Below are 14,036 nucleotides of genomic sequence, written 5' to 3'. Positions count from 1 at the left end.
TTGTTGGCTAGGTGGCTAGTTTGACGTCCTGAAATGAACTTGTCGTTGCGCCCCTTAAATTAGAGTGTTTGCTTTTCAACAACTGCATCATGACTATTTTTCGCAAGACCTTAACCACATACATTTCTTGAGCAGAACATGCAAACACTTTATATTTCTCTTCCATGCAAAAATGTACTGCTTCATGTTAGCCATCTCATAAATTAACCAGCCAAAGTAACTTTTACTTATAAATAAACCGTCCCGAAATTCATTTATCTTTTTTTCTTACACTTGGACATACACAAAGATGCAAGAGTCGAGACTTTGAAGCTACATAGCTTTGCTTTCTTTAATTTCAAACTGTGATATTTGTCCTACAATGTTATTACATGCATGCAATTACAATCAAGGACGTTGGCTTAACTCACATGAAAATTGAAGCTCTACTTGCAAAAAAACTATCCATGTCGAGTCTCTACTGTGATACTGGATACTATTCATCGCTGGCAATTAAATTGGAATTGGATTGGAATGTTTTCCATTGTTATCTGCTGTCCTCATTCCCATGCAATTTCTCATGGACCAAGTTCTGCTTCCTTCTCCATGAGGGGTCCCATCTGGAGGGCAGACACAGGAGAGTGAGAGTTGACATTTCAAAATTGAGTGGAAACATTGATGAAAGATTTTAAAGATTAATCAGTCACTTCTTGATTGAAAAAAAACAAACAATGTAGATGCGCACACACTGCTGCTCTTGGCCGAAGAACTAGCAACGGACACCATCTTTTATGTACACGGCCTCGTGAGTCAGCAGAAAATAAGCCTATTTCAATTTCTTAGCACGTGCAAGCGTACCTGTTGTGTCCAGAACAACATCTGTGAGGAAATAGGCCCTTGCCTCATATAACCATATCAGGGATTATCTTAGATGCCCGTGTTTGACCTATGTCCACACCTACATGTTATTTTAGTGTCAGAAGAAAACAGATCTCACCTGTTGTATATGCCATGATCATAATATTCAGCCAATCTCATCTGAAAAGTAATAGACAAATTGTATTCAATATTTAATAGATTTATCATTATCGAGTGTATCAGTGGACACCTTTTGATTAAAAAGTTATTCTAAACGATTTTCAATGGAAAATGGTAATGAAAATGACAGAAATCTAAATACAACATGTACAAGTATTTTGCTGGCAAATGATAAAAAACAAAAACTGATAAGATCAATTACACATTGACATTAAGCTTAAATAGACTTAAAAAAATTAAAACGAACTTTCATGCGGAAAATGTTTCTAGTAAGTCCGAAACAAATCATTTGTACCTAAAACAACAAACCTCGGAGTAGGTGCACAGTGGTTAGAAATTGAAAACGGTCTACACAATGATATGCCAGCTTGTGGTTGTAAGGGATTTGTTAAGATATGAAAGTTTTAATTTTAAAGATCTGTATCACGTTTTCAAAACCTCAATAATCAAAAGAACCAGTAAATAAGTAAGTTATGGCACAGGATATCCCCCAATCCTATTATTAGTAACTAAACCACATCCGAGAGTGGAGAAGTCAGAAGTTTGTAACATCATAGATATACCTAGTTCACCATAAATCCTGTTCACGGTACGGTGGCAGCCGCTGCCATAGAAAACATGATCTGCAGAGGACATCCATAATTCAACTATGTTCGGTCTCCTTCCAAGCGGTAATAATCGAGGTAATTTTTCTCTGGGCAATAGAATGGGGCACCCGACAGGGGTTTTGTACAGCGTTATGCACATATGGCTTTCAACTTCGTACAGCCCTTTCCTAACATATGATGATTTTTGAACTCAATATTTCTAACATGTTTTGAATTTTGATAGCCAGCCGAAGAAAAAAAAGGCACGAAATCGCCGAGGCTTGGCTCGGCTAAACAGGCTGGGTGAGGGGACTGACATGGTTCCGCGCACCAGGCCTGTCTTGCCGGCTGTAATAATTAGAGCTTGGATATACGTAGGCTAACGTTTTTAACAGACATACAAAAAGTAACACTACAGAATAATATTAGGAACTAGAGTATTTTGAGTTACCCTCTGTAATTCTCAAAATTAGAATCATTGCCAACGTCAGTGAAATAGAGTAAGAGCGGTACAAAAAAGTGTCCTGTGTCCAAAAGACCACCAATTTCCAACCTAATACGTTTATAGAGAAAAGGAAACTACTTTTCCTTAAAATCGCACTACACACACATCACAAAAAAAACTGTCCCCAAAACAAAAGCAAAGGCCAACAAGTATGAATTTAGATTCAGCTTTTAAACTAGAGAAGTAACATATTTTGTTGTTATCCAATGCTTGCTCATCGATCTCATGCTACTTTGATTTAGCCAAGGGACTTGCAATAAGCTTCAATTCTGCTAAAGGTAATCTGTACTTCACACTAATCATCACATTATGAAAATCATTCGATAGGTTTATTGTGAAATGCTATTTGTGAACAGAAATGTGTCTCCCGGCAGTCTGTACTTTGGTATTCAGACGTGAATAACGTTTAAAAACGAATATGTATTCGACGTATTCTGAGCGTCCTTGCAGCAAAATTTTACTTTGAATTTTTTTTACCTAAAACAGACAGCCTTAAATGTGTGCACCTCCATACTCAGTAATGTCCTTTTCCCCGTCTAATCGATATGAAAACATCTGCGCATGCTAGGGTATAAACATATTTTGCAGATTTAGACGACTGATAAAACTAAACTATCTACTTAGCTACCAATAGCATGAATATCTGTTAGTTTTAAAATTCATACTTCTACGATGTGAATGGTTTCTTTTTCAGTCGCCGGTATGCCCAGGAGTTCATTGCAATGTTGATATTTAAATTAAGGCGTTAGATATTCAAATATCGGATTTTTTTTCTCAGTTTTATGACTTCAAATGAAAACGATTACAAGTAAAATAGTTCACAATGTTCATGATTTCCAAGTAGTGATTTACATTACATGTTCTGCCTCAAATTGAACTTGATGTATTATACATAATAGATTAGAAAATTATTATCCGTCAAAAAATTAATTGTCCTGAGATATTTTCTAATAGAATGTAAATTTGAAATAGATCTACTACAGTATCAGCAAAATGTTCCTATTCTGTCAATAGTAATTGTTCTAAACACGTTTCGATATAAAGAACATAAGCCAATATAAGCAAAATAATATCAACAAAACCATCTACTTGGATCGCACTTGACCTATAAGCCGTTGGCTTAACTTGGAGTCCTGATGTGACACGTTTCGAATCCACGATTCTTTTTCCCATTTGTATTATATCATTATTTGAACCAAAACAGACTCTTAACTCAGTACCAGTCGTTCAGGAAGAAACACTCCTGTGAGACAGCACTTCACTCAGTGATCGAAGATTGGTTAAGCTCCATCAATGCAATGGAATTAACCGGGGTTGTCTTTTGCGACATATCTCGAGCATTTGACACGCTTGATCACAGCGAAGTTTTGCAAAAACTTCAACATATGGCATGCAATTGGTTCCAGTCGTATTTGAGTGGGAGGATGCAACGTACATGCATAAACTTATTGTTATCCACAGCACTCAGTGTCATCTGTGGAGTGCCTCAGGGATCAATTTTGGGCCAACTTATTTTCATATTAATAACATACACAACTGCCTACAGTTCTGTAAGATAGCCAGAAACTGCAGAGACTTCAAAGTAGAGCTGGGCGTGTGGTTCTGAGATGCAATCGCTACACGTCTTCTGCGACCGTCTTGCACACACTTGGGTGGACCCCAGTAGCCGACGTACACAAGAGAAACAAAGCCACACGAGTCTTTAAGGCACTCAATGGCATAACGCCTTTTCCTTGGCAAGTCTCTTCTGGCGCTGTACCTCCTTGTCTGCGAGGCTACCGGCACGTGACCGGTCTTGGCGGTGGAGGGGTAATGTAGGCACCAGCGACTCCGGTGAATGGCTAGGCCTCTTTTTGTTGAAAAGTCGCTTGTGCAATCTGGGCATCAAGCGTCATCAAATGAGCATAATTTATAATACTTAATCAGGAAAATTGCATTAGATTACATGGGATCTTAATGATGTAGGAGAGCAAATGTGGTAGATCAAGAAAGCCTTGAAACCTAATTGTTTGAGCCGAAATTAGTGAATTTTGTAATATATGCCTGTCAGAAACTCGTTGCCATGGCAACACAAAAAATCATAAACTTATACTATTACTGAAAAATTGTTGTCGTGGTGTTCACATCGGTGGAGGCTTGGCTAAGATAGTCACCACAAACACAAGTTACTATATCAATTAACTTTTGAAATGTAGTCAGATAACGAATCGATGTATTCCTATACCGTGAAGAAGTTAGCTTTATTTAGCCCAGAATATAAATGACAACACTGGCTTACCATGCTCTATTTATTAGTATCGGTATAAGTAAAGACATTGGTTGGCAGTTAATATCCAATTCTACCTTACAAATTCTACAGAGCTCCAGTCTATATACTGGCTTTTAGAATACCATGTAGACACCACAACTACAAGTCATATTTCTAGACATACAACAACCAAACATTGGAATTCAACTGCGAGGAGGGAATTTCCAAGTTGCAAATATAGGTACAGTTACACTTTGAAACGACTTTGACAGGCTGATTTGAACGTTGATATTTGAACACAAGGTTGATTTTCTTAAAACTGAAAGTTGTTTTGATTATGTAGCTTTGTTACAATCATTCTGCATCATATTGTATGGTTTTATAAAACCAGTAGAAAAAAAATATTTGAATCGTTCACCAGTATTATACTAATCTTCTCCTGGCATTGTTTCAAGCCAGAGACAGTCTAGGATTTTTTATGTGTTTATGTAGTTATGGCGGTCAATCAGCCTTTCAAACTGCAGCAAGGCAACAGCAGGAAGCACTTTCTGAATTAGTTGATGGTTCTGGCCCCAGGAGCCAGATTAAAACGAAAAGGTCTAAACATAATAGTCCAAATTTTTTATACTTAAGTGGAGGTCAACATGCCATTTTCTACCTAAAATTGAGCTTTATGTATTATACATGATATATTAGAGAAATTAACTATCTGTCAAAAAATCAATAGTCCTTAGTGATTTTCTAATTGTAAATTTTAAATAGATCTACTACAGTAGAGTCAATTCCACATTACCGTGTGGGTGTTTGTTTCCTTTTATTCTAACATTTGCAAAACTTTTGTAACAATCTAATGGAGATAGGTAACTGTTCAGATCTATTTTCAACATTTAGTTGATGTTCTAAATAGTTTCTGCTGTGTTCCAATATGTTAGACAAATTTCTAAAATTGCACATGTTATTTGTATTTCTTTCGAAAATGTTGCAACATAGATTCATCATTTGTTCCTACATGTTCCAACTTACTATCTAAAATTGTTATCTAAATTCATATTTTGTTGCGTCTAGACAACCCCTGTTCAAGAAACATGATCTGTTCATACATCTACACATGTACAAAGAAGCGAGAATAAGTGACTCTACTGGATTAGCTTAGCTCATCACTTTCGTCTACCATGTAACGTTACGTTTAACTTCATGCTGTATTTATTTTACTGTGTATGTCACTTAATGTTAGTTAGGTTTATGTTAAACGACCTGTATCTAGCCCCTCGGGGCACGAATGTACAATAAAGGTCTTTATTCATTCATTACAAGAAAAAGACTTTATAAAAATCCTCAAATTTGATGTAATTCAGTTTCGAACTCCTAGTTCGAACGATGGGACCAAAGGTGGCCCTCTTTTTTCACCACGCTGGGGATCAGGCGAAGGTTGCAAAGTTCAACTGGTGTTTGGGAAAGTTCATAAACCTAACTGCTCAAGCCTTGCCGCCGTAAAAACAAAACTTTCTGAAACCTTTAAAAAAAAGACTGACATTATTTAGAAACCACAGAATGTGGGATTCACGCCTCCGCGCGCTGCCTCCGAAATGTATCCACGCACTGTCTTCCACATGCCTCCGAGATGTGTCCCAGTTGTGTCGCTACAGGCTTTCGTACGTTTCATCCACCCAAACACTATCTACCTACCAACATTCCTGAATATCAATGATGCGTGAAACCTGTCAAACGGGTATAGTCGAAGCCTTTTACAATAATCTATAGGCTGGGGGCACAAGTCGGGGTGTTGACAATTTCTTAAGAGCTGTCTGTTGCCCTCCAACCCAATACCGGGCCCATCCTGTATGTGCCCGTCTGGCTACAATATGACAAAGACTCCTAACTGATACAATCTAGCCGTGTTATGAAAGGGGATTATATATTATGCTGGCAAATGTTTCAAAAAGTGTTACTCAAGTCATATGGGCATACTTCATAGGCATCGCCATACCTGGGTCCCCAGAAACTGCGAAATGGAACGAATTGGAACAAAATGGAACGAAATGGAACGATATGATACAAGATGACATATGTAACATTATGAAATGAAGTACCAGTACCGCTCGCTTCTGTATTTTAAATGCTTCCTGTTCCGGTCTACTGTGAATGTTACAACGTTCCGTATATTTGGCTATCTACCGGTATATCATTTCATAATGTTACATTTGAAAGGAAATATATGTTGTTTTGTTCCTTAGTTGCCACTCATTGTTAGTTTCAACTAGTTTTCAGTCGAAACATCGTGGCGAGTTTACTTTGATTACAGTTAGGGTTTGGCTTCTACCATTATCTATAGTATGGTGGTACTCATTAGAAAAGTGGATCTGTGCTTATTTCTTTCATAAATCTAGTATAATTTGGATTTTACATCATTGCATATCTGTATCAATTCGTTTTGAAAGTTTTGATAATGAAATTACTCTCAGCGATTTGGTATTACAAAATATATTCACCGTATTTAACCTTAATAACAGTGATATCGTCCGCTGAACTCTGATGACCTTTGTTTGCATGCTGCGACGCCATCTTGGAACAATGCGGAAATTTGATTTAGATCTTTTATTTACTGGCGGACAACGTAAGTTCAGCCCGGATAATTACATTTTCGAGAACTTGGACAGGTGACCGCTATAGACTAATTCCTAATGCTTATATCAATGAGGAAAGTCGAAGGGACCGACTAAAAATTGACTACTGTGGCCAGGTTTGACTGTATGTTGTTTAAGTTCGTTCCATTTCGTTCCATTTCGTTCCATTTCGGACGTTCGGGGGACCGCCATACCTAATCGCAGGTCAGTGGGTTTCATAGGAGCCCAAAATATACATTTTTGTATGAAAATTGCCAAAAATCCACGAAAAAAAATCATTTCAGGTACAGAGTGAACGACAAAGGTGTGAATGAGGTTTTGTGAACATGTGTTTTTTTGGTGCGAACTTTCAATCATTTGGTCCAAAGTTGTCAAGTGTAAGTATTGAAAAGTATTGGAATTGGTACTAAAGAGTGCATTAAATTCCATGGGCATATGTCCTAGGCATCCCTGTTGACCATTAATTTTACTAATAAGATTAATTTACAATTTATATGACGCATGGAGTTGCATCAAATTGTATTTTCTTTTCTTAAAAAAGAGATTCCAGATAATTCAGCTGTACAAAAAGTTTCATAAACTCTCCACCTCACCGGACGCCAGTAGCGTGTGGTTATAATCAGTGTTGCCCCATAATGAATTTAGATCTTTATTGTACATTTTTGCCCCACTAGGCTAAGCACAGGTCACATGTTAACAACCATGTACATATACATGTGTATATATAAACATGTAGTATACTCTAGTTCTTTCGACTCCCTCTCGCTTCTTGGTGATTATATAAATGTAGGAGGCTGTATGATTAGTTACAGTTGGTTTATCGAATAAATGGTGTTACGTCGTTTTTGGGGTACACGTACGCGGGCGTGCAACAAGGAAGCATCCTGGGCCCTCTGTTATTCCTGATATATAAAAAAATGACATCAATGATTTACCGTGCACGTCTAGCATGAATTGCTTTGCTGATGGCACCCCCTTGTCAAGTTCTAGACCAACGTCTAAGGAAATAGTCAGCATTACTAATTCCGACCACCAACTTGTTTCTGACTGATTCGATGTCTGAGGCCTTGAACTGTATCCAGACTAATACAAAAGTCCGCACAGAGCAGAATAGAGTTTTCCCCTATCTACATCTCAGGTCACCTCATTCAACAGGTCCCGTTCTACTCTCATCTTGGTGTTACCTTACATCAGGCCTTGGGCTGGACTGAGCACGCACAGATTCTATCTACTAAGGCCATGCAAGTTCTTTGACATCTCTAAAGGTTATGAGGCAAGTTATCCCTGGTTGAACTGGAATTAGCTTACATTACGCTGGTTCGGCCTAAGCTGAAATATGCCTCCATTATCTTTAGCAATATGAGTGTTGCAGCCTCTAGGGACCTCAAACGTGTGCAATACCACACAGGTGAATTCAATTCAATTTTTATTGTAACAAACTGGCTGACACATAACATGTGATATTCTTACAAAATTCAAGTTACACACACGATTATCACTTCTCTAAACAATAATCTCACAGAATTTACAAAGGGCAGGGGTTACCACCGATACAAGCATTGTTAGCGTCATCCCAATCTTCAAAGGAAGGGACTCAAATTTTTTTTAACAACTACTGACCAATCTCAGTCTTGCCCGACGTGTCAATACTTGTAGCTTGTCTAAAATTGAATGAATAAATATTGTTACACTTATCATTTTCTATATAAAGGACAACTAGAGTTCCACAGCCCCATACCTTCGTGCACTGATGTTTTGCCTTTTCCAGTGGCATATCATAAACGTGTCCAATCAATTATTGAAATAAGAACCTTATTTGCATGGATTATGTCAGTTGAGCATCTTCTCTACTCAAATATAGAAGTATGAAAGTCATAACTTAGCAAAGAAGGCAATTGTAGCATATCATTGTAAATTATGTAAATGTCATCTATGTTTCATAATGTCCACATCTACTACCTAATGCCGCAATAATGATATCCCTATCATTTACCATAATGGCGTTATACAAGAGTCCATTCCGAGTCACCGCAAGGGTTGTTATTGTCATAATTTACAACTGTTTTTAATTCTTTGTAATTATTTGTCTACGAGATTTCATACTTTGGAAATATTGAGGATGTCATTTGAACTTTATAATTATTTGCCTGGTTGTGTTAAACTTTGGAAATATTAATGATACGTAATATGATATTTATAATAGTTTCTAGATAATGGTTACAGCATTCTACTATTTTCTACCATTTTTACAACTATCTAGAACATTGTATAAATGGGTCAGTGGGCTGTGAAGAAAGCAATTCACACATCTTGCTTGGCCACCATGCATAGATGGCTTGCACAAAGGACCTAATAGTTTCCAGCAGTGACATCTAAAAATACACAGGGTAGACAATAGGGCTGGATTAGCACCAAATTTTATGGCAATCACCAAAATCCAAGCTTTGCCTATATTTCTCTATATTTCGAAATTTAGAAGAATCACATAGATATTTGCAAATTCTTCTAAAAAAAATATGTTTGTGCAGTCTCTTTCAAAATGTTTTTAAATCATCTAATTGGATTCAAATAAATTCAGATTCTTATATTGAATTGTTTGGAAAAAATTAGAATCATTGCGACTTAGATATTCTTTTATTCAAATTTATTCAAAATAATTACACATATCATGTAAAACCCTTGTGGTGACTTGGAATGGACTATTTCCATTGACTATATAAATTAGGTATTCATTCGCAATGTCGCCTAATTGATATCTATCGATATTACTCTCTTCTTTGTTTCATATGTCACGTGTTTTTAAAGTCCTATTATTGAATCCAACTAATTTATCAACATAACTCATTAGGTATGAAAAGTAGCTAGCGATTAGAATAATTAGCATACGATCTTGTCAATCATCACTTAAGCTATCTACACACTAAATATCATTACGATTTGACAATACCTTCTTGAGTCATTCCCTTTCAAAGTTTCAAACAAAATCGGCTCCTGCAAGTCCAAATGCAGTTCCAATGACTTACAATCCAGCCAGGCATTCTTGAGTTTAAACACACACACACACACACGTGCACACACACACACACACACACACACACACACACACACACACACACACACACACACACACAAAGACACAAACACACACACACACACACAGATTCAAACACACGTACACACACACACACACACACACGCAGAAACAGACGCACAACACACGCGAACGCTGACAAAAACCTAACCTCGGCGAAGGTTTAAATGTTTGCACAAGGGTGTACGAACTTGTCTTACCTTACGGCAACTAGTAGACAGAGTATCCACAGCCACACCAGGGACAACGTTTGGGCCCTCTACCATTATTGATTTACATTAATGATCTGCCAGAAGTTTCTTCAATGCTTAGTTTGCGAATCAGAAATCGTGCAAAATAGGAACATATTTTTGAGCTAATAAACCATCAATGAATATTTAAAGGCAATTTTTAGGGAGCGGGGTAGTTACATGTTACCTTGAAACGACCACCCGACTTTATTTTGTAAATCATAATTAACTTCTACCCAACTATTATACCCGACAAAGAAGTAAATCCATATTTCTCTTTTTCGCACACCATTTTCAGTCATCCGTTAATCAAAAATGAGTCACAAGTTTCAAATGTCTCTAGACAAATATACGACACCCCTTTTATTTGCTTATGTCTAAAAGTGACTCGTAATCTCGTAAGCCTAACTTGTTTCAAGTAATAACGTCATTTGTTCAATATTCATTTTTATTCATTCTATTATCTGATCATCCTTACTACATCGTTATTATTTACTATGTATTACTTGAAGCACTTTATTATTATATTTCTATCGGTAATCACGATTATGACCAATTTGAACAAGTAAATAGGAGGAGTTCCCAAAAAAGCTACATACCATTTTCCTGCAGTCGCACCTGCTTTAAAACTTTTTATCGTATTTTGTCATTCTTAGTTGTGTAGATGAACACATAGAAAATTTAAAATAATTAGTGTTAATATGGGTAAGCAAGTAAGCATTATATATAGAGCATTATTATTACTATAAAGGGGGAGCGGATCACCACAGTATATGTCCAAACGTGTAGAGATAAAGATGTTTACAAAGTCTACTAAAAAGAAACTGCGGTGATACTTTTGATTTTATAGGCTTTTTAAGTTAGCAACTTATCACCTCTTATTTCACGTGTTTACCTTTCATTGCAAATTTGTATAAGTTTAATCCCGCTGACTTTTACAATCTATAGATTCTATAGCCATTTCATAATGTCCTTCTTAGAACTGTGAGTATGAAAAATGAATGGTTGCTTAACTCATCATCGTAAATAAATGATTAAAAAAGAGTACACGTATTTCCAGATTAGTTCGTCTTCGGAATTCGAACAAGCAGAAGATTGATAAAAATCTACGTTCATCAAGTTACGTTTACTTCACATGACCTCTTATCAAACAAGTTTACCTATCCTTGAACATTTGTATGAAACTAGTTTTAACCCGCTGATTTTTACAACAAAGAAATGTTACAGCCATGTTCGAATGCTCTTCTCAGAACTGTGAATATGAAAAAATCAACAAAAGTTTTCTGTTGACAATTCGATGTTTCCATCCAATCTGATCAGATGTAACTTGGTTAGTACATCTTAACCCCCCCCCCTGTTGTTACTTATTTGTGTTCTTCTGTCATATCGTTCAGAATTAGCTCAACATCGTAAATGAACGAAGCGGTACCATTATGGATTGTTGAAGCCCCACTGTGTAACATTTTGGCGCAAAAATTAAAAATATTCTCGTGAACAAATCTGAATGTGAATGGCAGGTACTGACATGTACAACCCCTTTTTAGCATATTTTCTTCATTATTCTGTCTATTGTTGGTGTTTGTGAACTGTGCAAAAACAAAACAAAAACTCCCGGACACAACCTCAATAATACAACACTACATACAACATCCCAGTGCACTGGAGGACCCCTATGGTGGTCTAATCACTAAGGCACACTTTACTCTGTCAGATGTCACGAAGCTCTCCTTCTTTGGAAACACTCATATTTTTTCCAAGAGGGTAGAATACAGCTTTTAATTTATTCTAGAGAGTATAATTTGAAGGGTATGAATAAAGTGTGGTTATTTTCCCTTGAAAACTGCAAGAACTCTAGTAAGGATGACTTTTTACAGAAACTGGTAAACTGTAAACAGGCACCCTGGGCAGTCAGAGTGATAAGAAGTACAGAAGCCGTGGCCAGCCACGTGTGGCCATGTGTTGGTTTCACACTGTGTGTGTGTTTTGAATGGAGGATAACAGTTTTTTAAAGTTGTTTTTATGGTGCAGTTATTGTGTAACCTCCCTCCTTGAATATCGTTAAGCAATTTTATAGAGTTGATCAAATTTTCTATGCAAAGAAACGGTAGGAAAATCTACTTTCTGTATTGCCCTAAAACTACATAGTGGGGCTGTAAAACGTAACTCACCATCTAAAAATCAACAAAGCAGAGTACAAGTGTCCCCAGAGTTAGTTCGTCATTGTAAATCGAACAATCAGAACCCTGAGAAAATCTAGGTACATTTAGCGCAGCCTTAATACGCTCACATTATTCGAGACTTTGAAGATACCTACGTATCTCGGTACAGACTATATTTGTGACTTTGCGTTTTACTCTAATCAAATTGTAGGAGAACAACTCACCTCGGAAAAAGGTATTCCAAACTGTGAAACAAGCGCAACAGTTTGTTACGTGACGATGTGCAGAAAGACTACTGTAAAGTGACACTTGTTGACCTTTTGCCGCTGTGACGCTGCGTTTATGCCACCGACCGTCCTAAAAGTATGCCACGTTATTCAACCGTTAAGAAGTTATCTGCTCACATAAATGGCTGACATAGTCACACTGCTTTATGTTCAAAAACCTAGTCAAGAAATGAAAATGGAACGCATATTTGCATGAGATGACATTAGTAGGTTTCAAACAGGCATGATATTTTAAGGCAAAGTGTGCAAAGGTTTAAAATGAGGTCACACCAACTGTCTGAATTGACAGTTATTATGATTTTTTTTTATTCTTGAGGGAAGGTCAGTGCACATTGACATTTCACGATAGCGCCGATCACCTACAGAGCGCGTGTTGCATGAACTGTAAACTATATCAAGAGATAAGCAAAATACTTTTCATAAGTACCTATATAGCAGCTAAGCACAAAGCGCAACATGTTATCGAGGGCACATTTACCAATAAGTTTCCCGTGGAACAAAAGAACGTCCATAATCTGATACGATCTCTTTCATCACGCCGACAAATCAGCACAGGTGGCTGTTTCTCACGGAAGAAGAGGTCGTCCTTTGTCTGATAAGATCTCTTTAATTACACACCTGGCGCCATGACGCCGACAAAGGACATATGGTTTTTGTTCTTGCCAGAAAAGAGAGAGTTCTGCCGACGGTGAGGTCACTATAAGTCACAAGCCTTAAGCCAGACCCTATAAATCATCCCAGGTGGGAGTTTCCAATGGCACAAAAGATCTGTCCCTGTCCATGAGTGAAGGCCACCTCGGATACACAACATTTCTTCACATCTACTAGATAAGTTAAGTAGGCAATCATAGACAAACTCTTTGCTGTGACATAAGCAACATGCATGTGCATTGAGTGCATGTAAAATTCCTGTTTGTGATCATTTGAAACTTGAACATCGCAATATATGCTGATAACGAATCGCAAGATGGCTTCGCGTAGTTTCAAAGCTTGCTGCGCTTGCTACGTTTCCAAAACTATAAGAAACACAATACGAGTAAGTTAAGTAAATCATTGCACAGAATCCCACATATACATCTTAGATATCCTTAGTCGTATAGGTAGCAGTTTGTCTTTACCTTTGGTTGGCACAAGGATATTTAACTGTAAAATTATGTTTGCAAACAAGCTGACGACCCATGCCACATAAGTTGACCTACATTTGGGTCTCCTTCATGCCATTTTATTAAAAGCAACCAGTCTCATCTCGCGCGTCATCGACGGAGATGACAATGTTTAGCAAGCAAAT

General features: G+C 37.2%; 1 long non-coding RNA gene across 2 annotated transcripts; it reads right to left on the bottom strand.

Annotated features, from left to right (window-relative positions):
• Window positions 1-305: 305 nt before the first annotated feature.
• LOC136435801 (uncharacterized) lies at window positions 306-13,461 on the bottom strand. Of its 2 annotated transcripts, XR_010755925.1 has the most exons (4): window positions 13,227-13,461; window positions 12,686-12,818; window positions 977-1,017; window positions 306-599 (listed from the first exon to the last, which is right to left on the bottom strand). It is a non-coding gene; the product is annotated as an uncharacterized lncRNA (long non-coding RNA). The 2 variants fall into 2 exon arrangements; XR_010755924.1 differs by lacking the exon at window positions 13,227-13,461 and having other exon boundaries at window positions 12,686-13,000.
• Between the last annotated feature and the right edge of the window lie 575 nt (window positions 13,462-14,036).

This window comes from Branchiostoma lanceolatum, chromosome 5 (genome assembly GCF_035083965.1).
Source record: "Branchiostoma lanceolatum isolate klBraLanc5 chromosome 5, klBraLanc5.hap2, whole genome shotgun sequence".
In the NCBI taxonomy this organism is placed as follows: domain Eukaryota; kingdom Metazoa; phylum Chordata; class Leptocardii; order Amphioxiformes; family Branchiostomatidae; genus Branchiostoma; species Branchiostoma lanceolatum.
Note: the sequence above shows the minus strand (reverse complement) of the source record. Positions and strands in the feature narration are given on the sequence as shown.